Here is a 27,094-nt window from a genome sequence, read left to right as displayed (position 1 = left end):
AGTTGACTCCCCTCCTTTTTATAATCCCCTGTTAAATACTGGGAGGCTGCAATGAGGTCACCCTGCAGCCTTCTCTTCTCCAGGCTGAACAAGCCCAGCTCCCTCAGCCTGTCTTCACAGGGGAGATGCTCCAGTCCCCTGATCATCTTCATGGTTCTCCTCTGGACCCTCTCCAACAGCTCCCTGTCTTTCTTGTACTGGAGACCCCAGATCTGGACACAGCACTCCAGAGGGGCCTCACAAGGACACAGTAGAGAGGGACAATCACCTCCCTGTCCCTGCTGGCCACCCCTCTTCTGATGGAGCTGAGGATACCACTAGCTTTCCGAACCGTGCACACTGCTGGCTCATGCTAAGTTTTTCATCCACCAGGATCCCCAGGTCATTCTCCGCAGGGCTGCTCTCAAGGATACTTTCTCTAAGTAACATATATGCAAAAACTAGTTGGAATAATTTAGATGGAATCATTTTTCAACAGCAACTGCAATGTTTGATTTGGAAAAAAAACAAAACAAAAGAGGTGAAGGATTATAAGCATATTCCAGATAGCCTTTCTGGGTTGAAAAGTTCTGATTCTGTAATACAAAATAACATATTCCTCTCTCATACACATTTACTGTAAGTTCTGCAAAATCATAGCAAGTCAGTCAAAGCCTCCCCAAGAGATTCACTTTCTGTAAGAAAGAAATGGAAAACTGAGTTAAAAGTGGGAGGTAGCTGTCCTGAATTGGAAACAAGTTCTCAAATCTCACAATTTCTAATGAAGTACAACTCTCGTGCCCAGCCCTCACTGTAATTACAGACACTATGACCCAACAGCAATGTACTTCTAAAAATCACGCAGTTTGACACTATGTGCGTAACTGATGCTGTAGTATTTTCAGGGAAGAAAGAGAAAATACAGCTTGTAAGATTTAATTGTAGCTGTCCTACCACAAAATTGGTTTACAAACAGAAGAGGATCCTACATTAGCCTCCCTGTTTCCTTTCAGGGAAGGGATAAATATTCTGCAAGGCTCAAAGCACCACGGCCTCAGTAACTGCAACAGAAGTTATTTCATGATTGATTCATTACCCTTCGATACTTCACTTTTCTCATATAGACTCTTATTCAAAGAGGCACTTTTTTTCCTTTCCATCTCACCAAATTCCTAGTAGTGAGCCAATCTTGACTGCACCTCGCACAGATGTGTTATGAATATAACTCACAATGTTTCCATACAAGATATTTTGATCATTTCCCTCTCTTCTCCCCCGCCTCCCCATCCCAATCCCATCCAAAATAGCACAAAGTCATAAATTCTCCTGTCTGACCTCCATCCCTTTCTAGCCTGAAAGATGGTGCCATCTACCACAGCTTCAAAAAGCAGAAACTAAGCTGAGTTTTTTCAGATAAATTCATTTCAGTGCTTTGCCTGTGATCTGACAATGGAGATGAAGTCTGCTGAAAATACATTCTGTATGAGATTACTACACACATTAACTTCCTTATGCCCAGCACTGGTTTTCTGCCCCCTGGCATTTGCAATTTGATTTTAAGACTTCTCAGATAACCCCATAGGTTTCCAACTATTATATTCATATTAATACTGAGAGAATCTCACCAAAATGTGTGAGAATACACAGTGCTATGCATCTATGGAACGGCATTTCAAGAAGCAGTACTTGCCCTGTATACCTTTCTAAACAGCAGTCCCTCTGTGGAGCTGTTCCTTGAAGCCAAGGAATTTCCCTATTAAAGGAGTGTTGCCAACTTTCCCTCTTTGGCAAGAAGGGTCCCATTCTTGCGCCTCTCTCGATTTCCTGCGCAGCGCACTTTAATGAGCCCTCCAGTCTGGTGGAAAGCTAACAGAGACTGCAAAAAATAATAATAAAAAAAAAGAATAACCTGAGATGGGAGAAGAATTTTCCATGGAATATACAATGGGTCCGACTAAACGCATGACAAGAAGGGACAGCTTGCCATGAAAGGTGGATTAAACACTAGGAGAAAAACAACTCCAGTGTGCACACTGCTGTGGAGGGGGCAAGGTAAAGAATGGAGAGAAAGGAGGCCAGCACATGACAAGAACTGTTTCAAAGCGTAGTGAAGTGATCTCTAGGCCTGAGGATACAACAGGTTTTACCTTATCAGACAGCCTGCTAACACTCCTGTACCAAGTGATGCTGGCTAAGATGTTCAAACAATATCAAAGTGTAATTCCTGAGGATTCTCTCTGACCCTCAGGAACCAGAGGTCCAGATTAGACCACATTTTACAGTGAACTCAGACTACCCAGTTTGTAGTCTTCCTTTTGTCAGTTTTAAACACCTCAAAAGACTTCTTCACTTCTTCAGGTCATGTTATTTAGGAACTTTTCATGACTTTTAAATGAAATTACAGAGAAAACTGGTCAGTAGAGTATTATTTGTATTACAGGCACATGGAATTAGTTCACAAATAGGAGCTACAAAGACAGTCCAAGCCACCAAAAGAAATTAATAATATAGTTTATAGAAAGCTGAATCAGGTGTTAAAAGAAGACATGAGGTGTGTAGATGATGCTTTCTTTTCACACAACTACAAATCCCAATAGCGTGACTGTGTTACAGCATTGGACATGGTTAACAACACAGCAGAAGGTCCTGACACATCTCATGGTTAGTAATGTAGTTGTATGTAAAAGTAATTGCAGAAGTTGCAGAGCAACTTTATAAGATCAATTAGGAAAACCTGGCAGCTGGCATTCACTTCTGTTAGGCACAGACTATGTCACAGGAGAAAAAAAAACAAAGCATACACATATGCATAATTTATGCATAGCCAGAAAGAAGCCTCAGGATCAGGAATCTGGTCCACACAACCAAAATATAGCTGGTTTGACTTAACTGCCAGGAGCACAGATGCTGGACGCTCACCACTTTCCTTTGCAACACTTCCCCCTTTCAGCAGCACTGCTTGCTAATACAAGCACATCCTCTTTCAGCTTGTAGTTGAAACTGGAGACCTGATTTATGAAAATATGATGGCTGACCATTTCAAGCCTCCCTTCTTGCCCTCCAGCCACTGACACAGGCTATGCCATGTTGCCTCTCCAGGTGGAGTCATTTGAGATAAAGCCCCTTACTGCACTTGCAGTGCAGGTACTGCTGTCAGTCCACAGATCCTGGTTCAGGCCTTCAGCGGCTCTATATTGCAAACAGTAACTGACAAGTTAGCAGACCTCTTTCTGTGGTGAGGTCCCATGCTGTGGTTCTCACAGCAGCTCAGAAAGATGGATGAAAAACGTTTGCAAATGCTTTTGTGCTTTCCCTGTCCTCATTCCTTCCTTAGATTCACTCAACATAGAGACACTGCAGCCGATACAAGACTAGCACTACTCCAAATATCCGCAGTGGTGATAACATCTTTCTTCTGCTACTGAACTATTTCCAGTTTCCAAATCTGTTGTGTGCAACATCATATTGTATTTGAGAACAATTTCTCTTTTAGTTGTCAGCTGTGGATTCTTTAGTGCTGAGCTACACTTATGCCTTTGTCAGACAGAGAAACCACTGCAAAAACACGAATCTTACCCCTGCTTTTTATCCTACCTAACAAGTATTCATGCTGTTGCTTCCAACAACAGAAGCACGAATCTTCAGGAAGCGTCTATCAGTAAAACGGAAGAAGAAAAAGCAGAGTTGTGCCTCTCCCAGCACATTTATCAGTGCTGTCAATCAGCTCCTTTTTCAGAAGGTTCAGAGATAAACAGCAAAAATTCTTTTAATTTGAACACATGTATATTCTTCTGTGGAATTCTTCTGGGAAGGTAAACTCAATTTTTATCTTCAATTAAATTTTCAGTAATACTGATGCTTAAAAAAATCTGTTTCCAGATTACTGCATATCAATACAGATACAAGCAACAGACTGTCAAACCACATATAATAAGGGTGGACTACATTTGTTAGATCTAAAAGTAAACAGATTCTAAGTTCAGGGGACTAATTTTTGCATTGTGAATTAACAGTCACTTGAAAAAGTGAGAATATTTGATCTTTAAAAATACCTACCCTGAATGACTAAGTCAGACAACAAAATAAAAAGGTGTATATGGTATTTCTGCCCTTTGTTTTGAAGACTTCACATAATTTCACTACCAAAAATCATCCAAAAATCCAGACCCTCACTTGGGTTCAGCCTTTGTAGCACAAAGGCTAGCTTATCCCTACTCTGGATTTGGATTCAATAGTGCAGTTGCACTGGCCAGATCCCCAGAGGAAGATGGCAACACGAGTAATGCAAGAGTAACAAGCAAAGCTAGAGGAAAAGCTGTTTAAAATAATAAAACAACACAATCAGCAAAGGTAGCAGTCATGTACAAGTAGCATAAGAATGCCAATTTTAAAAAATGCATAATTGCATTTTATGCATAAATATATAATACAGATTTTAAAAAATGCAGATAATAAGCTTCTCTTTCTTGCCATAAGGAATTTCAGCCATTTTTAAAAATTCCACTGGCATAAATATAAAGGAAAAGTTCCAACTATAAACTATTGCTGAATGTTGTTGAACTCTGGTTCCTGCTTTTTTTTCCATGAATGCATCGTATACTAGCATTCCAAGACCAACAAATGTCTCCAAATCCAAGCTATTTCTAAACAGTATATGTACCAAGATATCATCCAAGATAATGGCAAAAATATGTATGAAGCCATATGCCTCTAACACCACATAAAAAGAGGAAAGGGGTACACCAATAAAACATGCTGATGTGCACAAACGAGGTACTGGGTTTACACAACACAACAAAAAAAAACTTCAATAAAATAACTAAGCAAAAAGATCCATCACTATTCTGAACTGAAAAACAAACAATATCAAACCCATCTCTCAGTTAAGCCAGTTCAAACTCTAGGTAGCCATCATTTTAGTGAGTACTATTGGTCATAGGTGGATGGTTAAACAGGATGATCTTGGAGGTCTTTTCCAACATTGGTGATTCCATGATTCTGTGACTGCGACATGCAGTGCAATTTGGAGGACACAAACCACTTTGGTATCTGTCACTTCTCGTGGTGCAATCTCTTTCTAACCTTGGATATCAGCTAACTTACTTCTACAGATTGGACACTGATGTGCAATGCCTTCAAAAATCTTACATTGGCTGTAAATATTATAACCATCTTCAAAAGGGGTGCTGCAAGCAGCTTATTATGCCTCAGGTAACTCTCAGGTTTCATAGAGGCTCTTGCCCAACTTTTCCAAGGAAAAATGGAAAATGGAGTTTCATTTTATTAACAAAAAAAAAAAAATAAAAAAAATAAAGAGAGAGAATGTATGGAAGAAGGTACACTTGCTAAGAGAAAAATGAGTGAAATCTGAAATCTTCACCTTCTTGAGGCAATTCCCTGTCCATCAAAGCAAGTGGCTTTCCTTGCTTTGGAAAGCCAGCTTCTGCCTCACTTTCCCTCACATTAGAACCAGAATCCCATCTTTTACCCTTGCAATAGTTTAAAATGGATCAGAAAACTGTTTGGTTTACATAGAAAATGAAAAGGGAAGCAAATGTCCATCTCCTGAGGTCAGCACAAATGCTTTTGGCTCAAGGATAATGAATGCACCAAGAATATAAGTACTGTTTAAAAAAAAGACCAGACCACTCAGACATCTGACAAGTAGTTTTCCTTTTTCCTCATATAAAGTAAACGGGCAAAATTACTATTTTCAGTGGCACATAAATGAGCTTCCAAAATAATTCTAAATGGTTCAGTTCTCTCACACTGTTTCTAAAATTACTGCTGCCTGTGCAGACTGTGGTGTGGAAGAACAGTGAAAAGTCATTTGAAAATAGGGGGAAACATAACTGCGTACTATCTGACAGAAGAATAAATAAATCAAAAACAACTGCAAGAACTTAAAGGATCTGCAAGCATCATGGTTTTGTTTTGCTTCATGCTAGTATTGTTTTAATTTAAAGGGAAACCAAGTGACTGCTTCGTGAGAATCAAGACAAACCCTGTACCATGCTGTAGTTTCCTTTTAAAGAAAGGTTTTCTGGCAAGTGCTGAATGTAATCACAGTAAACACATGGAAGCGATTTCTGTGTTCATTTGGAAATAGATTACCATTTTGTAATCTCACCTATGAACCCTCAAAGACAAACTTATTTCTAGATGTAATTGCTTATTGATCTTCCCTCTTTGTGGACAGTCATATAACAAAGTTAATTTGTACATCCAGCAAATCCAGGATTAACCTTCAAGCAATGAAATAATTTTACAAATCAATAGGTCATTTATCTTAGCATGGTTAATGAAGGTTAAAGAAGTAACAGTAAAGTGAGTTTTGTGCAGTGTAGGCTGCACTGTGCATGTGGTTGTCCAGGTCTAGATGAAAGTTTTGCCTTTGTTGCACCCCAATTTTCGCCCTGCCCAAGGCCCCTTACTACCAGCCCTTTCCCAAGTACAGTAATGGACTCCCTCATTGGGTGTTCTCTCTGAATTTACTGAAGCTGCACTCTCTACTATCAGGCAGCTAGTTGATGAGTATGATAAAAGCAGAGATCAATATAAAGCCCCCAGAAGAACTTCACTGGTAACTGGACTCAGTATATGCTCATGATGACAGTGTAGAGTATCCTAGTCTGAAAAAATGGCTTTGACTCATCAGTGCAGAATACTCTAGTATACTGCTTGTATTAGGTTTATTTCATTTGTCCATCTAACCTGTGACATCAAGAAGCAGAATGTGGTTTACATTCAGAAAATACCAAACAAAAAATGGAAAAAGCTTACAATTTGTGGCACATTTTGATGTTACGTATCTGAATTAGGATTTCTTTTCGCTATTACAATGCTATATTCAATTACCTTTCAGCATTTAGAACATTTTAAACTCAAACTCATGTATTTCATCAGTGGCATCACAATAACTTTTCCATGCAGTCTAAACACAGTCCAACTTCAGAAAATCAGCACATTGCCAGTTCAGTATCTTACTATGGAAAGAACAAAGTAAGTTCATTCTAGGTCAGAGGGATGTCATCCACAAACCACACTATCTACAGGTACTATCAAACTTCAGATTTTTAAAAACAACTTCATCCATTGGAATTTCTAAGCCACCATTCTTCTTTCATTAATTTTAATACAACTCCTCAGATGGTAATATGGCAGTGACAAATCCTACCATGGTCACCATGGTAGACCCCTACACATGAAATGCTCCTCAGATATGTGGCATGACTGTGGACGTGGCTGTGCTATGTGGGCAGTTTACGGGTGTAAAGACCACAAGCATTTTGCCAAAGTGGTTCCAAAGCCTATGAACAGGTAGCAGGCTCACCATCAAATATTCACAAGTAAACCTTACAGAAAGAAAATGCATCTTCCTAAGAGACACTGATCACAGGTCAACCACCTAGTAACAAAGGAATGCCCTAGGATGAGGGAACTAATACACAAGGAAACATGCACATATGCAGAGTCATTACTTATGGTGTCTTAGAAAAGAAATGTCAAATAAAATGCAGAATTCCCTAAAGATAACTTTCCTCAACTGAGAAGCTGAAAAGAAACCAATTGCACAGAAGCAAACATGATGCCCTTGCACATACACACAACATGCCTACATCCTGGCTGCTGCACACAGGTACCCAAACTGACATCTCCAGAAGGACTCAGAAAGGTTGGAAAGTTGTGGAGAAGTGACAAGAAAGAACACAAGGAAAGAACTGCTTACACACTGAGAGATAAACTCAAGTATTTCCTTCTGGACTGGAAAAGAGATAATGAGGAGGGACAAGTAAAATCAATATACCAATATTCTCCTAACACAGGGAATAGGGTGGATTGAATAAAACAGCCAGGTAACAGGGTCAAAATGAACAGAAGTGCTCTACAGCACCTATGTGAACTGTATAAATCATTGTTTCAGGAAAAGGTCAAAAAGGATTATACAAATGAATGTAGGAGAGACCCACAGCTTGCTGGGAAGTGCCTTGGAAAGTCTAACATTGGTGAATGTAGGAACATGGCTTCATTTGAATGCTTTTTTTGCATCAGTTCCTACCCAGTGTCACAGACAGGTTACTGAACAATCACTAGAGCTTAGAATTGACAGTCTTACCTTCTGGTAACTACAGGGTTCAGTGTATGTCTCATGTAATGTGATGAATGTATCTTGTATTTGATGATTCATCAAATACCGTTCTCCAGTTATAGCCACTACAATTCAGCAGCTCTCCCACACTAAGTGAAAAAAAGAAAGGCTAGGACCTTAAAGAAGATTTCTTAGGCTTTAAAAATGGAGGAAGGGCAGCTTGAGACTGAGAACTCTGGGTTTACAAAGAAAAAAGATCTGATGAACAACAGGTTGATGATCAACCTGCCTGGCAAAGATTCAGGAATACAAGTGCTTAACTTTTACAGTCCTATAGATAAAACTAATGAACAATCTGAAAGAGACACTGCTGACTTTTCTCAGCAGTTTTTCCTTGTTCTTCCCCATCCAAAGCTATGAGTTTATTCTTTACTCAGGAACAAACATTAAGGCATCCTAACTATGTGGTATTAAAAAGGCTGGCCAAGAAACAGATACTTGTTTTTTAGTACCTATTGAATTTCTTTCACTACCAGCAATTATTAATTAGCCTGGAGAAGGAAAGAGAAGATATCTGCTCACTTCAGTGCTACTAAGAAGTTCCTAATAATGATGCAGATGTTTCCAAATAGAAAGTGGATGGGATGCCCAGATGTCTTTCATTGTCATATTTTTCCAAGCAGCTTGACAAACTTCAGATGTAAAAAATAAATATGAATGATGAGTCTGTCCTGCCAGCAAAAATAAAAAGCATGTTTGACAAAAAAGCAAACAAAGCAAATCTGAGGAGGTCAGAGCTTTGTCAGCCTTTGTCCAATTAAGGTAGTTTATAATCAGCCATGGGAACATTGTATGGCATTACAAGAACGGAACTGCTGGTCACTCAGACACCTGACTCTTTTAATTGATTTATCTCACCTTGTGTTCCCTGTTGAAGAGCAACTGTTAAGAAAAGGAACACTTATTTTCTTCTCTAGTAGTTAATGTTCTGGGCATCAGAAATCTGGAATCTCTGAAGTGCTGGAAGTAATGAAAATATATCATTACTTATTCTTGGCAGGGAAACTCTGCAAACTGATTAAGAAAAAGGACTTGAAATAAATCAAGAATCAGCCCTGTGAAAGCAAATTGAGAAATACCATAAAAATAGCAAACCCCAGACACAAATGCATCTGTTTGCAAATTCATTTGCAGCCAGCAATGAAAAAAAAAAAAAAATTTTTTTGTTTTGTTTTGGAAGAAGCTGAGAAGAACCCAGTTTTATCTGGTACAGCTAAGGTCTGCTAAGGACAAACTATTTATTAATTACATGGTTCCTCAATACTTCCTAAGCATTTGTCAGAGTTTTTAATTTATATATATATATATATATATATATATATATTTAAATGTCCTTGGCTTCTGCTGTTGTAACAGCTCTATGAAAGAAATACAGTTTTCTCCAAATACTAATAGAATCTATGATGATATTAATTACATTTGACTTACAACCCACTGGGCATACTAAGATAACCTTCTAAGATATTTTTCAGGGATTTTCAAAACAGCTGTTGCCACAGATCAAATTAAAGCAACAGATACACCTCAAATTAGGCTCAGTCTAGAAGTATCTGGTCAACGTTAGCTTACTATTCACCAAAGCTGGTGAATATTTCTATAAGTTTTAAAACAGGAAACCAATCGGGAGAAAATACCAAGAGAGAAAGAAAGCGCATAAGGAAAATTTACAAGCATGCTGTATCTCACACTTGAAATCTGAATCAGCTGAGTATTAACATTGCTTCCACATGGAAAGGGTCACGCGTGCAAACTGAGCAACGCAGACTTGTTATTTATAATCTGCAGAAAATCAAGAGCGTGACACTTGACTCCCATAAGTGCATGGGTGCAAAGGAGCAAGCATCTTGGATGTGACGCATCCGGAAATGTTCGACAACATGAATTTCAAGTTAAGCTTGATGTATTCACTCAGTGTTATGAGAACACCTGGAAAACATTAATGTTGAGTTTAACCCTTAAAAGCCTAGGAGGCAGCACAGTTTAACATCAAAACTGCTCCACCTCGGTAGGTGCTCTCAAACAGTGTTTGCTCAGTGCTGGCACAAACAGCAGGAACAGCAGTGCCCAGACCAGGCCTGGCAGACCCCCAGGGGCAGCAGGCCACGTGCAGGCTAGTTTGGCCAGCCCAAGCATACCGTCTTCAGGAAGGCCGTGGTACGCATACCACAGTTTGTACGCATAGCTGAGGAAATAAAAAGCTCCAGTTTTACTCTGGGACCGCTTCACAAAGAACTCATCTCGCAGACAAAAATGCTGATGGCATCCCTTTCTGTTACAAGCAAGTTGTAAAAAATAATGAAGAATCTTTATCATCAAATCACAGATACTCAAAAAAGTCAAATGAACATCCGCAAAAAAACGGAACCAAATGACACTGATTATTTCTGGCTGGACTTAGAAAGTCTAAGATCCCAGTGAAAAACAAATCAACAAGGATGATTTTCTGTCACTGACTTCTATATCCTAAGAAGGGTAACGATGACTTGACCTCAAAGAGTTACATAAGATGCATTTCCGACCATTTTGAGATGTGAATAGTACTCAAATTCCCAATAAAATGAAATTGTTGCCTTCATTCCCATTGGACAAAATTATTTCTCAACAGCTTAAATGTCAAAAAAATTGTAACAAAATAGTAACTATGCCATTTATTCAAGGTTTTTCTGAAAACTGGGGCTATTTTGCTTTTCCCTGACAAGCTTTCCACATTAACTCCTCCTGTATCACAACAGTAAATGTCTCAGTCCACCTGCCTCTATAGAGCATTCAGCAATTAGAGCAGAATGGCTCTAGGCAACAGGGCAAAGAACAGATCCATTTCTGAAGTAAACGAGCCCAGGCATGCTATTGCCAGCTCCTGTTATGGAAAAAAACAAAACAAAACAGTGAAGAATCAGACTCTATTCAACGATCTGAAAGAACAAGAGGCACAGAAAGGTGAGCTTGGCTGCTGACAAAAAGGTAGGTAGGTTTATTGTGGGTTTTCCTTTTTTTTTTTTCCCCCTTTAAGGGGCAATCACCTCAGTACCACAGCCTCTCTGGGTTTGGTTACTCTTGGCAATGCTGGTCTTGTGTTTTTATTTTTTAGTTTTTAAGAGGACAGTAAGGCCTGTGATATTGGCAGGAAGTCTGCAATCATCCCATGAGGTTTTCTCATGCTTTTACATTTCCCAAGGAACTGCTCAGCAGCAGCCTCTCTTCTGCAGTGCCTTCTCTAATCTATGTGCTTGAACATCCTTGAACATCTCTTTTTCCACAGCAGCATGACTGCTGGGAGAGGCAAGAGGTGGTATGACTCAGCATGCCATGCTGGACAAATGAGCCTTCAATTGAGAATACTTGCTCCCAGCACTTCTATACTGGGCTGCTAGGTAAGCCATTAGCCAGAACCATCATCCTTCTGCACATGCTGACTAGCAATCTGGTCAGTTTTTCATGGTAGCTGCACAGTGCATCGCACATATCTGGTCCAGATTGGGTCCTAAAGGCTTTTCCTGAATCATTACTTCATTCCCACTTGGTCAATTGTTGCAAATTAAAATGGTGAGCTACAGGAAGTAACACCCTAAAAAAACCAATCTGTCAATACTTGCTTGTGCAGATCTTCTCAAAAATAAGCACACCACTTAGCAGTACCTTTGAAATACATTCAAGAAGAGATTGAATCAAAGGGATCAGAGTATATACTAACGCAGTAAATTATTACTGCATTAACCTTTACATTTCCCTTTTGGGAAAAAGCAAGCCCAAGAACTTCATGATAACATGATTAATAAGATGCTCTAGGGTAGGAAACAGCCACAAACCTGTGGCTGACTATCACACCACTCTGACTTTTGAAAATAATTAACAGAGTTATGACCTGTTGCTTTAATATTGCTAACACATTTATTGCTGAGTAAAGAAAAGCAACATCTCAATTGGAAGAGAGTGCTTTCTAATGCTTACTCCTATCACCAAAGCAACTAACAATCAGATTGTACTGATGTCACAAATGCTTTTTAATATAGAAGTGACACTAATTTGGACCACTTCATTTAATTCTGTAAGAAAATTTTATTAACACAGGATTTCAGCAAGTGGTAACCCTTTTTAGCTTAGCTGCTCCATGAGTCACTGCCTGCTGACAGTCACTACAAAGACATGAACAGAATTTCTTCTGCTGCCTATTATGATAAAGGCAACAATAAAAATCAGGAAAAATCTTTAATTCTATTCTATTCCTGCAGCAAATTAAAAGGCCGGAATCCATCCAATTTTAGCAATAGCTGACCAGTTTGAAAGCAGTAACAGACAGAGCAGCTGTCCATGCATTAAAGTGAAGAAATAGCAGACATACACTCTTGAATTCACCAGTGGGTCTACAAAGCTGTTTTAAGTGGATGAGCAGGTGCACTACCTCTCACTTGGATAACCAGACTTTAATATGTAGCACATTTTCTGTAAGGCTTCTTGTAAAAAAAGGTGCTCGTAAAAAGTGCAGGTAACAGTGTACAAAGGGGTTGAGTTAGCTTAAGACATTTTCAGCATCTGAGCAAAATTTCTTCTTCTTCTTCTTCTTTTTTTTTTTTTTTTTGGCAGCATGCCTATCCCAGCTTACACCACCCCAGAAAACAACACATCAGAGAAGCACATCCAAATCCCTAACATTTCCCCTGCTCTCAGAGCAGGGCAGACATCAAGCTAGACCAACAGTAATTCATCCATCCTTTGCTTTGGCCCAGCTAATTGAACCCCTGACTGCAGACTCTCCCCACAACCATTCCCTGTCCTCACTAGACAATATAAGCACATTAATCCAAGTTTCTCCAGGTTCCTGGGTTGACAAGATAGGCCATGCTGAAACATGGGAGAAACTCTTACTCTTTCTTGCCACAGAGTTGTTTGTCATTAACAATAGAAAGGAGAGCTCTTCCTTATATAAGTCATGCATAACCAAATATTTGTGTATGAACTCTCTGAAGTCTCTGAATTGCATCACATGCTGAGCCCCACACAATCACTCTTCCTTGACTCATATAGAGGGCAATAAGAAAAGCAAGGTCAGGAAAGTGCATGTCAACTCAGCCTTCATTAGTCTCATGAGTTATTTTATCTACTTTATCCTGCTCTGGGATAAACCTGCTCTCTGGCATGTTTGTCACTGACTTTGTAGCTGAAGTAGCTGTTTTTTTGTAGGAAGCGTTAATACCCTAAAGGACACAAATAAACCCCCCAAGACATACCAGAGCCTTTACTGAGATATCTCCTCCAGAAATGTTCTCATTTTTCCAAGGAATGTTTTTTGAAAAACAGCACTGTCACTCATACTAGCGAGAAAGACACACAAACAAAAAGCTTTCTTAAGCCATTTCTAATGGTACAAGCCAATAAACCTCTTCATTACTCACTGTGTTTTCTTTGCAAACCACACAGAATTTAACAGAGACTAACACTGATTTCCCACAGGTCACTACAGCAGTAGAAGCCAGCTTCTCTTAGATAGCAATTCTCTTTTCCAACTCAAATTGCAGACTCAGACTTGTATGTCTTTTAATAACCTCCAGAATCCTAACTATCTCAACATTCTTATCTCATGTTATTAGAATACTCAAAAGAGTTATTAGGCAAGGCATTCTGGAAAAAAAAAAAAAAAAAAAAAAAAAAATCACTATTTTTACTGCAAACAACAGCTGGGTCATGCTGTTACTCTGGTGTTTTAATATTGCATTTTGGAAAGATTTACGTATCTGTAATCTAGAAATGGAGGTGAAGACACTCAGTCCACTGGGAGCAAAATTAACTGCAAGGATGATTTTCTCATGTTAGTCGATTCCATGTGCATTCCAATCAGCTTCAGTTGCCCAATACTGTGTCATCCTGCCTAAGACAAACAAGACAAGTTTACTCTTACTCATCATCTACATAATGCTTTAGAAGAACAAATGGAAAGATGCAATGAGCTCCACAGGGCATCTTGAAACTCAAAGCACAGTACTGCGAGAGTTACTATGCACGAACCTCATGTGGCCCACAGAGGAAAAGTTCTACCAAAAAGAGCACAGGCTGCCAGTCAGTCCTTGGCATCATTCAAATTGCTCAAAGTACACCCAAGATCAGTTTTGCATCTTAGCTATCATAAATGAAGCATGATGATATGGTATCCAGAAATTTTTGGAAATACCAACTACAGTAAGTTGCACAGTCCCCCTTGGGTTTGGATTCTTACCTACTTCTGCATTTCTAAAATCTTTGTAAAATATACTGAATAACAAACCAAATTGACAGAAGGTGCCTCACAATAGGAAAAAAAAAGCCAAAATCAATTAACTTAAGGGAAAAAAAGAAAACAGCAACAGTCACTTGTTATGAAAAGTACAATATTGCATTACAGTCTGCTATATTCTCATTAGTTTTCACATAGAAGACATAGACTAAAAAGCCCATAGAACACACAGATTAAAAAGGAATCTTTTGTTTGTGTGAAGGAAAGCATCTTGACATTTTCATAATATTACACTTTAATATTAGATTTGTATGAGGCACATGTAAAACACAGAAAAAGAATCTGCCCCCGCAAGCTGTAGGAGGATTCATTTCCTCATGTTCCTGACCTTTAATTCAGATAAATTCATCTTCATAAGGCAGCCCTTCTGCTTCCAATTAGTGTGTGTGCTCAGACAAAGACTGCCCTGGTACTCTGGGGTTCAGCAAAGCTCCTCCCTTTTTGTCCAGTTTTACAGCTTAAGGTGAGAGGGGCTGGGGAAGGGCAGATTCCTAACCAGAGCTCGCAGAACTTCAGTGGGCAACCAGCCCTTGTCCCCCTGCTCCCAATGCTGCCTTACCAGCCAACTTCAAAGCATTTAAACCATCTCACCTGTATTCTCCTTACCAAATTCAATAGAAATGAGCTAATCTTCATCTGAACTAGACTTGGTTCTACAGTGCTGTCCAGCACTTACACAGCAACGGTTCATCTATATTAATATCATCTTTCTCTTCGAAGCTTCTCCTCTCAGCTCAAATAATGGGAATTAAAATGGCAGAAGAGAGGAAACCTTCGCAAGAGTTAGTCTTTCAGTGTTTCTTAGTGAATCTCATTTGGTGAATCAGGCTGCCCTGAAAAGCATAATCTGCTGCTACTCACATCTGACACAACAGCACTAGTCAACGCAGTGCTAGAGGAAAGACTCAAATGCTGGCTAGTGTTTGCTAGTACAGATAAAGCCAGCAACACATTCAGTGTTTAGCATCTCTTTCTCAAATGGAGGCAACAGCAAGTTCCAGGCAGTGTCCCTCTCTAACATTATACATAATTGTTCACATTGCTGGATTTGTGTGGAAGAGCACAAAGGGTGGTCCCTATCTTGCTGTGTCTTCATTCATTAGTGTAAGAATATAATCTGTAAACCAAACAGGCTCCTTTCACATGAGAACAGTTGTTTCCAGAATATTTTAAAATTTCTACTGCTCATTATCACCATTTGTCTTTTTTTCTTCTTATGTAATTCAGGTGCTTTAAGTAGCTTTTATTGGGAAGCGGTGTATACTTTGCAATGGCTGCAAAATGCATGTACTGATCTTTCTATTTTTTTATCCCCCCCCCCCAAATCTTCCCTCATATAGATTTCTGTGTGTGCTTTAATACTCTGGCTTTGGGTGCCTGAAGTGGGAATCAAGCCTTTATCCTTGGTTGTATTTAAGAATAATTTTCCTTTGTTATTGCCAAGAATTAAAGATGACTTAAACAGATGGATGTCCCTAATCCTATCATCGGGAGGTAAATGTAACCTCCATGACACAGACACAGTATTTAAGTCACTTTCCAGCACCTTTTGATCCATTCTTCCTGAACTTTTCTTTCTTAAAAAACATTTTACAATCCTTTTTTTTTCAGTGGTGAGTCTGTGTTCTCTTTCACTTATACACATTTCAAAGCAAACAGGATAAAGCCTGCACAACAGAGACCAGGGATCATACATCTATTTATAATTTTCTTAATTATCTTGATAATTTGAAAGGACTTTCCCCAAGCTGTGCACTGCTCTGGCCTTAACCTCTTTATCACAGGCATGCTGACATGGAGTGCAATAGCCCTGAAGTGGTGTGCTTAACTAATATAAATTCTAAAATGTATCTGGAATATAATTTCTGCATATCTCAATACTCCTTATAAACTTATCCTTTTAAAATGAAAGATAAGTATTTGTAGCATGTGTTTCTATTCCTAGCTTTGCCATAAACCTTCTGATTGCAGCGCAATCTTAAGTCAGCTATTACCTACACTTTTCACTCCTGCTGCCTAACATGCCATGATTTATGTAAATGCTTTCTGTACATTTACAAAATCTTTAATGCACAGCAATTATTAAGTAAATTTTGATAAGGCATGGCTGGATGGAAACACCCAACTACCTCACAGCCTATGAAATTTTTTGGACATAATATCTGGGGTAATTTTTTCAGAAAGTTGTTATTGCATGAGAAGTAAGCCAGAAATAGGGAAACTCCAATTAGACATTATGGAAAAATAACTTGTAACATTAAATCAAACACTGGAACCAGGGCCTGGAAAGGTTCTGGGATCTCCATCTGCTAAGATATTGGAAAAGAAGGAACTGCAGAGATACTGTGCTTTGATTCTATGAACTTCAAGATATAGAGACCAAACAGAAACACACAAGGAGAGCTGAGAGATATCACTGAAGACAGCATCTAATATGCAGCCTACAAACAAGGACCTTCAATTCTATCCATTCATGTCACAAACTTTGGATGTTCACCTATGGTAAGAAATGGACTGTATTTTAGTTTCTGAAGCAGGGTTTAATGCACACACAAAGAAACTGGCATTAATCATTGAAATCTGGTAGCTAGATGCTAATTTGCACAGCCCAGCACATGAAGGGAAATACCCAAAGTCCACTGACATAGACTGTGAGGTAGAACACCTCCCTAACCAAACTCTACACCCAATTGTCCAGTTTCTCTATCTGTCTCTGGTGATTTGTTAAAAAAGAAAAGACCAAGACACCTCCCAAGAACAATACAAATTCCATCTGAGAACAAGAGGGTCAAGCCCAGCTGTGAACTCTGAGGGCAAAGTACTTAGTCTGAAGCCTCATCATGGTCTAGACCTCAGTGTGAAGAAGACATACAGAGGACACACTTTCTGGCTCATGTTCACCTCTGGCATTCTGGTTTGAGACCAAAGCAAGCATGGCACAGTAGAACCCACCAGCAATACTCTCAGCTTCTTGGTTATATTTTGCAGTTAGCAACGGACTCCACAGTTGTACTGATACTGTATCCAAACAAGTGAGGCTAAATCTAATTCAAGTTATGCTTAACCAGGATGTGACTACACTTCTGTCTGCAATACAAACGTGCCCACTCATACCCTTGGAGAGGGCTGTGATTCCATTGCAGCCAAAGACATAATTTGTCTACTTCTATTTCTAGAAGCACGCGATACATTTTTCATTGTTTTCCCTCTCAGTCTTCCTCCTCCACAGTTCTCTTTTTTTCCCCATGCACTGTAAATTCATCCATCATCAACACTCATTTTCCTTTGTACTATGCGTACGAAAACAGTGTTGTTGACTACCTTCTCTTTGATTAAGCAAACTGTTATCTTAAAAGCTCACCCAACAAATCTCTATTTAACCAAGAACTTTGATGTACCCTGTTATGTTTCAATTTGACAGAATATGATTTATAAGCAAAATAGAAGGTTGATTTATAAGCAAAAGCTCTAGCAGTTCTGGATAAAGAGAAAAGATGTCTTCAGGTTATTAGCACCAGTACAACTTAAGAGAAGAATGCCTATACCATAATGCAGCATGTCACAAAATGTGTTCCAGTAAGTCCTCATAGAAATCAGTTCTGTCTTTCTCATTATTATTGCACTACAAACTTACACAACATGCTGTGCAGTACCTAAAATATCCTCCATCAGAACACAGGTCATGAGAAATTCTGCTGAGAAAACCTTCAGACACCTTCTGGCATAACAACAATTCTAAGAAACACTAATATGACTGGGGAAGTGCTCAGGGAGGTCTCTGAAGCAAGCAATAGTCTTTCCCATTCTTCTATCTTCTATTCCAGGCTTTCATTCCCCAGCAACCATGAGCAATTCCCAAATCATTTCTTCCTCTTACATTTTTCCCACCTGGGACAAAGACACTTGAACCCAGTGCCATGGCAACTCCATCAGCCATACAAGCACTTTGGTTCTTCAGGGAAAATGAAAATTTTGAAAGGAAGCTGGGAGATAAAGGCTCCTATTTCTTGTTTCCCACTGTTAGGAAGTAATTACAAAAATACTTTAATCTGAAGTGCTCTCTATGTAAGTTGTCTTCTTAAAAAAACACTACATTGTGAAAGGAAAAATAAAACAGGAGAAGTCTGAGTACATTAACATGCTGCCTAACTTCCAAACTAAAGGTTGTTGTCAGTATTATCCTATTTGAAAGGAAAGTGCATGGAAAAAATAAAAAAGGAATGAACAGGAGGAAAGATAAATCATATTGTTTGTGATCAGCTCAAGTAGAATATGGTCCAAAGCCTGCCTCGTTACCTCAACTGGCGTAAATCTGAGTCTTCTCACTAACTCCACTGAACTTAAATCAGGCTTCTACATTTTTGAGAAATATGATTTAGATTTTACTTTACCATACTCCCAATTCTGCTTCAAAAAAACTTGAAAAGAAGGCCTCCTGGATGCAAATTTGATTCCAGTTCTTCAGTTCTCCACCTGTTGCTATTGCTTCTTGAATGCTTTCAAGGAATATGGTTCATATTCACACATCTTGGTGATGTTTGTCAGTTTACTAATGAAAGAGAACAGATTATTTTCATCTCATCCAGACAGAGTGATATGATAATCCTTTCAAGTCCTTCCAACTCAGGACTGTCCACAGAGTATATCTTTCTGTCTCTAACTGGAACAGTAATAAAATCTTGAAGATTTCTTTAAACGATGTTCTAACGTGACACTCTCATATTCTTCTGAGTTTTTTTTCAGCTCTGTATGCATAGCTTGCTCTCCCCTCTGTCCCACAGAACTTCCATCTCCTATATGAAATCTTTCCATCTTTGTTTCTTTTTGTCCTTAAGACATTATTTGGGACTAACTCATAGTGTGAACACTGACCTTGAGTACCTGTAGTATTCAAATAAAATGAGAAGCAAAGATGTTTCATGTCCTTAGGATCAAGACTTTGATTACTGGGGAAGTCAAGCTTACAAAACATCATCCTAGGGCAATCTGACATGGAAAAGCCATTAGGACATGATTGTGCACATTCACACCCATGAAGAACTGAAAAATCATCCTGCTCTATGATAGGATTTCCAGACTACACCTGATGGGATGCTCATCTCCGACACTTAAAAGCAAGTCTTCAATGTATTTAGGAAAATAAAGTCCCAAAAGTTGCTTTCCCTCCTCGGGGCCCAGCACTGTCTTTTTGCTGAGCATCAACGCTCACAGCAAGCAGACCATTTTCAGATCCCCAGCAACGCTACAGACTTGTGAAATACTATAGCAGAGCATGCGCTTGATGGCATCCTGCAAACAACTGCCCCACAAGGTATGTATGCATTAGTAGGGAATGTCACATCACAGAGCTTTTCATATGGCTTCTAGAACATATCAACTACTTAAAATATTTTCAGAAATAGCGTGCAGCCTTGCATAAATTGTCTTCAAGAAAAGTACTGGATATAGATACATCTCTAGTAGCAACACATAGGAACAGGATTACTCTCTATGCAGCTCACTCATTTCTACCTATCACTAACAGGTCAGTTAACGATGGTAACCCATCACTGTTCTAACTGTCCCTTTTTCAACCTGCCAGAGTAATGGATGGCCAAAGGCTGCTGGCTGTGGAAATACCTCCTCCTCCCTCTGCTCATCTATCTCCTTTACTAAAGCTGAAAAGATTTACTAAGACTGTTGGGCTATAAAGTCTCACTGGATGTGTTTCTTCTCTACAAAAGATTAGAGGAAAGCACATTGCATTAGCTGGGAATTTCTATGAAATGCAGAAATCCACATGTTTGATTATGCCTGATGAGAAAGCCCTCTGCATTTTCAGCAGCCTGGTTCAACTCACTGTTACTTGCTGTAAGCATCTTTCTACTCATTTGTATTCTGCTACCAGGCTCATGATGGTCGATTCTACTTCACTTTTGAGCACAGAGAGAAATTTCCAGTAATTTTCTTAAATTCAAACAAAAATGAGGATAATAAACATATTTTCCATACCATTTCCATTGTTCTGGGTCATGACTACATTAAACATTATGAGCTGGCCATTTTCACATGGTTTTCCGTGTAACTCTCCTGACCCAGTTTTTCACAAGGAAGAATAACCAAGCCTGTTTTACATTCCCAAGGGAGAAATTCGTTCGATGTTTCCTGATGCTGTGTCACATCTGACTACATTAAAGTGGTTTTCAATAGTAGGAATTTCCCAGGGGAAGTCTTGGTCATCATCCTGCAGAAGAGGAATAGCTTTCTCTGTCCAAAAGAATTAACTGGCATTAACTACCACGGCATTTCAAACCAGCAAACAAGCTCAGCCAGTGCAGTGGAGACTGCAAGTACCAATTCAGGGTGTTTATTCAATATTCAACATCAACTGCTGGGGATGTACTACTTCCTTGCAGGTCCCTTCACTGTCACACATTTGCAGAAGAAAGATCAGTTTCAAGAGAAACACAGCAGAACAAAATCAACTGAATTAGCAGGAAGGTTATCTGTGTAACAAAAATAACCACTCCATGAAACAAAAATGAATGCTCCTGCCACCAGTCTGTCAAAACATGGAGAAATTATCCATATTTCTCTGATCTCACAGGGTGAGGGTGTAAGCAGATGGGGCATTTTGTAGGGATAAAACAACAACAAAACCCTGCCTGCCATATGCTAGATAAGCACTGCTCTTTATATCAATGAATTAAAGCAGTTAATTGAAAACAATCTCTACACAAAGCAAATGATGAAACCAATATTGCGCACACCATACGCTGTCATTCTCTAAAGTGGCTATTCATAGCCATGGATACGGTAAATAGAAAGAAGCACAAGGTGCAGCTTCAAGGATAAGATTACACTGCTGCCTAAGTGGGAAGGCTAAACCCATAGTAATCAGGCATCCTAATACCTTCTCCAGAAACCCAAATTTATGGTACCCCCTTTCCAAGAAAGCTCGCTGGAACTTTATCACAAATAGCTGGAATACAGAAAAACAGAGAGGTAGATAGAGCCTAGATGTGTATCTATCTATATAAGAGCACAGCACATGAACCCATAAACATACAATTACATTGCAATCATTACTAATATCTTGATCTTGAGCCGGTAATTTTCCTGACTTAAAATTCCTAATATCATTCTTTCCGATTGTTTGAAGAACACCAAATTCCCAAATGTTATAAAATCCTGCAGGAACACCAGATGTCCTGTGAGACAGAAAGTTTCTTCTATATAGCTGGAGTTGGAAGCTTTTCTGACAACAGTATCTTACAAACAAAACTGACTACTTTTAGAGGGAATGCAATGCACTATATACTATTTCATTGTGGTAGAGGGGTTTTAAAGATATTTTCCACTTCACTGACAATAACAATTTTAAGTACTTTTTTAACCTTAGTATCTAGTTTGATGAGTCATCTGTCATCTATGACTAAAAACTTGGATACTTGTCTGTGTTGGCTAAAGATGAGTCTGAATTTCTAAGTCACCAGCAATCTGTATTCCTCATTTCTGCCTATAGCCTGAGTGGAGGACAGAGGCAGAAGAAATGAAGAATGATTTCATGAATCTATATAAAGTAGACTGCTTAAACACTGCTGACTGTTTCAAAGCAGCACATCCAGATGTATTTCCTGAAGTCAAATGTGTATAAAAGCTTTAAACTGTCAAATGTAATAAAGATTTCCTGTGAACAAGAGTAATGTTTAGTCTTTTATTTGATTAGGAGGGCTGCTATGTTAACCCGTCACATGGGTTATATGGGAGTTTCCCTCTATGTTAAGAAGTGGATTGACTGTGAAGAGCTATTTCTGAGAAACAGTCATGAACAGGTTGAGAGCTCGCTGGTTCGAATTAGGGACTGGATCAATAAAGGGCATCTGGTGGTCAGAGTCTAGTAAAGGCCACGTGATCAAAGGGAACCTGTTGATGAGGCATTCTTGCTTCGGGCTCTCATCTTAATGGAGGACTTCAACCACTCAGAAATCTGCAAGGAAAAAATCTGCGAGGAAAACAACATGACCTGGAAGTGCTCCAGGAGATTCCTGGTGTCCATGGTCAACTTTCTAGTTCAGGTACTGGACATGCGCATCCACCAGAGGTGAATTGATGCTAGATCTGGTGACCAGTGCAGAAGAGATCACTAAAGAGGTAAAGATTGGAGGCAGCCTATGTTGCAGCAACCATGCCCGGGAGACCTTGAGGAATGTGGGCCTGGAATAGAGTGGAATCAGGACCCTGAACTTCAGGAGAGCAAACTTCAGGCTATTTGAGAAATTGCTGAATGAGATATCCTGGGAAACTATCCTTAGAGGTAAAGGAACAGTACAGAGCTGGCAGCACTTTAAGGACACCTTTCTGAGAGCACAAGAGCTCTCCATCCCTCAGCAGAAGAAATCAAGCAGAGGAGGCGGGAGACTATTATGGCTGAGTGAGGATTACCATGGCTCATGGCTGAGCCAGGGAACTACCAGCTGGTGAGCCTCACATCTGGTGCCTGGGAAGATCAAGGAACAGATCCTCCTGGAAGAGATGTTAAGGCACATGTGAGATAAGAAGGTGAACCAGTACAGCCAGCATGGCTTCACCAAGGGCAAACCATGCCTGAACAGTGTGGTAGCCTTCTTTGTTGGAGTGACTGCATCAGTGGAGAAAGAAAGAACAAATGATGTTGATTAACTGGACTTGCACAAAGCCTTTGACACCCACACCACATGCTTATCTCTAAATTGGAGAGATATGGATTTGAAGGGTGGCATATTCAGTGGGTAAAGAACTGGTTGGATGGTCACAGTCAGGTTGTTGTCAACAGCTCTATGTCCAAGGCCAATCACAGGTGGGGACTATCTTGGGACCAGTGCTCTTCAATATCTTTATCAACAACACAGACAGCAGGACTTAGCGTACTCTTAGCAAGCTTGCTGACGGCATCACACTGATGGGTGGCCAGCACCCATGGGTGAGGGGATGTGATTATCCTCCTCTACTCTGTTCTTGTTAGACCCTACCTAGACTACTGTGTCCCAAGTATAGGAGGGATGTGGAGCCACTGGAGCAGGTTCAGAAGGCCAAGAAGATCAAGGGGCTGAAGCATCTTTCCTAATAAAGGAAGGTTGAGGGATTTGGGATTGCTTAGCTTGGAGAAGAGAAGGCTGCAGGGAGACCTCCCTGTGGCCTTCCAGTACTTGCAGGGAGATTATAAACAGGAGAGGGATTGACATTTTATGTAGTCTAATAGTGACAGAACAAAGGGGAATGGCTTAAAACTAAACGAGGGAAGATTAAGGCTAGACGTTAGGAAGAAATTCTTTACTCAGGGGGTGGTGAGGCAGCCTCAAGAACAGCTTGTGCAGAGATGCTGTGCATGCCCCATCCCTGGAGACACTCAAGGCCAGACTGGATGGGATCCTGGGCAGCCTGATCTGGTGCATGGCAACCAGCCCATGGCTGAGGACTGGAACTGGGTGGGCTTTTAAAGTCCCCTCCAACCTAAATCATTCAATGACTCTACAATTTATAACAGACCGGAAAGTGGTTTGTTTACCAGTGAAAAGGAGAACTTTAGGAGAATTACAGATGAATGGAAGTTCATCGCTAGAAGAAAATTCATTTGTCACATTCTAAGAAACCCTCCTGGGAGGAAGTTCAAGATAATGACAGTATCTCAAATATCTATGTACAGTGTTCTCACAAAAGCCTAGGCATGCCATACTGTTATCTACACCATGATTGGCAATGGAGCCAGTGTTCTCATACGTGGGTTACAGAAGAGGTTCTTTGACCACTTTTGAACTGAAAAAAGAGCTGCATTACAAGCAGTTTATCTATTACACTGAACCAATTTGCAAGCCAACAACCAGAGGGAGGTTTTATGTGTTTATTACCTTTCAAAAAGGATGTTTAAAGTCTGCTGTCCAGACACAGTTTACCAAGGCTTGAAGGTTTTTTCTACTTCAGAAGCACAGATCTGGACTTGCCAACACCGCTCTGGATGTAAGTCAGCTCACAATAAAGGAAATGACGGGAAAAAAAAAAAAAAAGATAAGAGTTAGATACCACACACACAGAACCAAAAGGCCTGTGAGACTCTGGTTATTTGGCAGAGGAAATTCTTTGATGTTAAATAAGGTTTTGCCCATGAATATAAACTTTGGACTGAAATAGCCTGAGTGTCTTACAGGAATAGAGCTCTGCTAAAAAATGACGGGCAGCAATGTAGTATAAAGCGCTCCCTTTTTCCTACCCTGATAATCTGCATGTGCTACAGGACTGGGTCATACTTCGGCATCACTGAACACTTTTACCCAAGTACAGTTATGTGAGTTATCCACAAATCAGTGAATACTACTTCCACAAACTTAAAATTCAAAACACATTAATCAACAACTTAGTTGCAAACACAGTGATACATAAGTGGATAAACAAGACAGCATTCCTTGGTTTTGTATTTTAAATTATGAAAGAAAGAAGAGGGAAAAGATATCTTGCGGATGGCTAGAAAACAAATGCTGCCCAAACCTCTAATTTTCTACTTTCGTTGCTCTCTTTTCTTTACGTTTTAATAGAAAATGGAAAAAAATAAAAAAAGTTCCGTTGCCTGTACACATTAACTACAGATATATTTTATATGTGGTCCAAGACAATTCTTCTTCACTCAATGCAACTCAGGCAAGCCAAAAGGTTGGACAACACCAATACAGAAATATCAGTTAGAGAGTATGAGAAAGTGACAGCTTCGATGGAGCTCCCTCATCAGAAGATACTGCCTCACGTCAACTGACATATACAAACATTCTGTATGAATATTTGTGTAGTACATCAATAAAGCACCTAACTGAATACACAATGAACACAGACGGCTGGACTCTACCATAACTAAAAGTTTGTACTTCTTCATTTTTGCTAGGAGTGAACAGGTTGGTAACCTGGGATCTGTACTGCTCAGCACCAGCCAGGCTTAGAGCAATCCTAGAAACATAACACAGCACTCAACTGTTTCAGTATAAGACTGATAAGAGCTTGTACACATGTGGCAGACACCAGCACCTCTTCACCCATATCCTCCACTTCCACTTAAAACAGACTTTTCCAGAGTAACCTGGTGACACAGTAAGTTCCCCTAGTCCAGGAAGAATGTCTACATTTGATCAAGTTCTGCCTTATTTCATGACTTTCCTTTTTCACAGAATATGCTCAAGGTAGCCACACGTGCCTCTGTGGTTCTCAGTTCCCCTCACCAATAAGGGCTGTACTATGTACTGCATAGATTGTTTCCAAACAAACACTCAGCATCATAGAAACAGATCTCCTCTGCCAAAGGATGAAACAAAGCTACCTGTAAGAAACAAGCCTTTTTGGTCTTCTTGATCACAAAGAAGTCAGCTACAGACACATGGCCTTGACACTAAAAAGATCACTACCAGTTTCAAAAAGGTAGCTGCTGTTCTTAAGGATTCCCACCAATCAAGCAGAAGATCAGAATATGCCGAAGGCATTAAGAGCTTTACGCACTGACCACATGCCAAACAACATTCAAAGACTCACAGTAATCTTCATGCATTACAAACTGCAATTTGTAATTCTGGAATTGTAAATTCTTCCACAGAGCTGTGAATAATTGGCCACAGCTATTACATGTTCCTGCAGCCTTTCCCCATGTTATAACTAGTTGGAATTTGCAAAGGTTTCCATGGATTCAAAGCATGTGCAAATAAAGTCTGTGAGTACATGAAGTATGGTAAAGGAAGGAGATGCTGAGTTCACCAATGCAGACCAGGGGCTTTATCATCAAAATGTCTGGTTTGTTGTCTGTCTGGTTTGACTCTGTCAGCCCAACTGACAAAATGGTTTCAAGGTAGAAACACAGCATCAAGCCTGTTATCATTAGCATAAAAGCTCTTTTTTAGCGTCGTTCAGTCACTCACACAACAGAGATGCATGATCTAAATGACCTCATTTGGGTTATCAAAAGTGAAGTACCTCTGGCAGCAGCATAGACCTCAGAGAAATGCTATGTTTATTAGCTTGTATGGTTCAGACTGCTGCTGGTCCCCAAACCTGCTGTGATACTGCCATGCCATAGTGCAGCATGGACTTACCTTCTGAAAGACTAATAAAATCCTGTTGGGATTTTATTTGAAATGCTTGTCAATTCCTACCTAATTTTTCCGGAGACAAAACTCCAAACCCAAACTAAATAATTCAAGTTCATGAAGACTGGTGATGAGGGAGTGCATACATCCTCTCTGCTTAATATTTGTATCTAATTCTAGTTCTGTATTGTACTTTTTGCTCTTTTCAAACACTTCTAAGTTGCATGAATAAGTGAGCACAAAGAAGTACAAAAGAAATTTGAGAAGTTGAGAGATGTTGAACAAACCGACTGCAGAAGGGGAATGAAGCTGCTCTCTAATCCACAGCATCAAAAACTTCAGCGTTCCTTATGCAATATGCTGGCTTGTAAACATTCATTTAATATTAAAACAAGGGAAAAAACATGTGCTGGAATGGATTAAAACCACACAATAATTATTCTCAGATAGACCAGATTGTCTTTAAGACTGAGAGTAACTCCAGAATTTGTCAAAGTATATATCCAGTTAAGACAATTGCTTTCAAACTGCATTGACTACAACTCATAGAAGGGGGAAAACAGTATCAGCCATTGGCACAATTCAGCTATTATCTGGAAAGAAATAAGATCCAAATTTTAAACAGAA

At 39.6% G+C, this 27,094-nt stretch overlaps 1 protein-coding gene across 5 annotated transcripts in view; it reads right to left on the bottom strand.

Moving 5' to 3' along the window:
- The window catches only part of ADAMTS3 (ADAM metallopeptidase with thrombospondin type 1 motif 3), a 246,680-nt gene that overhangs the window by 60,665 nt on the left and 158,921 nt on the right, over window positions 1-27,094 (bottom strand). The gene's annotated exons all lie outside the window — the stretch shown is intronic.

The sequence above is a fragment of the Centrocercus urophasianus genome, unplaced genomic scaffold (genome assembly GCF_019232065.1).
Source record: "Centrocercus urophasianus isolate 14NV4802_14NV808 unplaced genomic scaffold, USGS_Curo_1.0 seq_13, whole genome shotgun sequence".
NCBI classification, from domain to species: Eukaryota; Metazoa; Chordata; class Aves; order Galliformes; family Phasianidae; genus Centrocercus; species Centrocercus urophasianus.
Note: the sequence above shows the minus strand (reverse complement) of the source record. Positions and strands in the feature narration are given on the sequence as shown.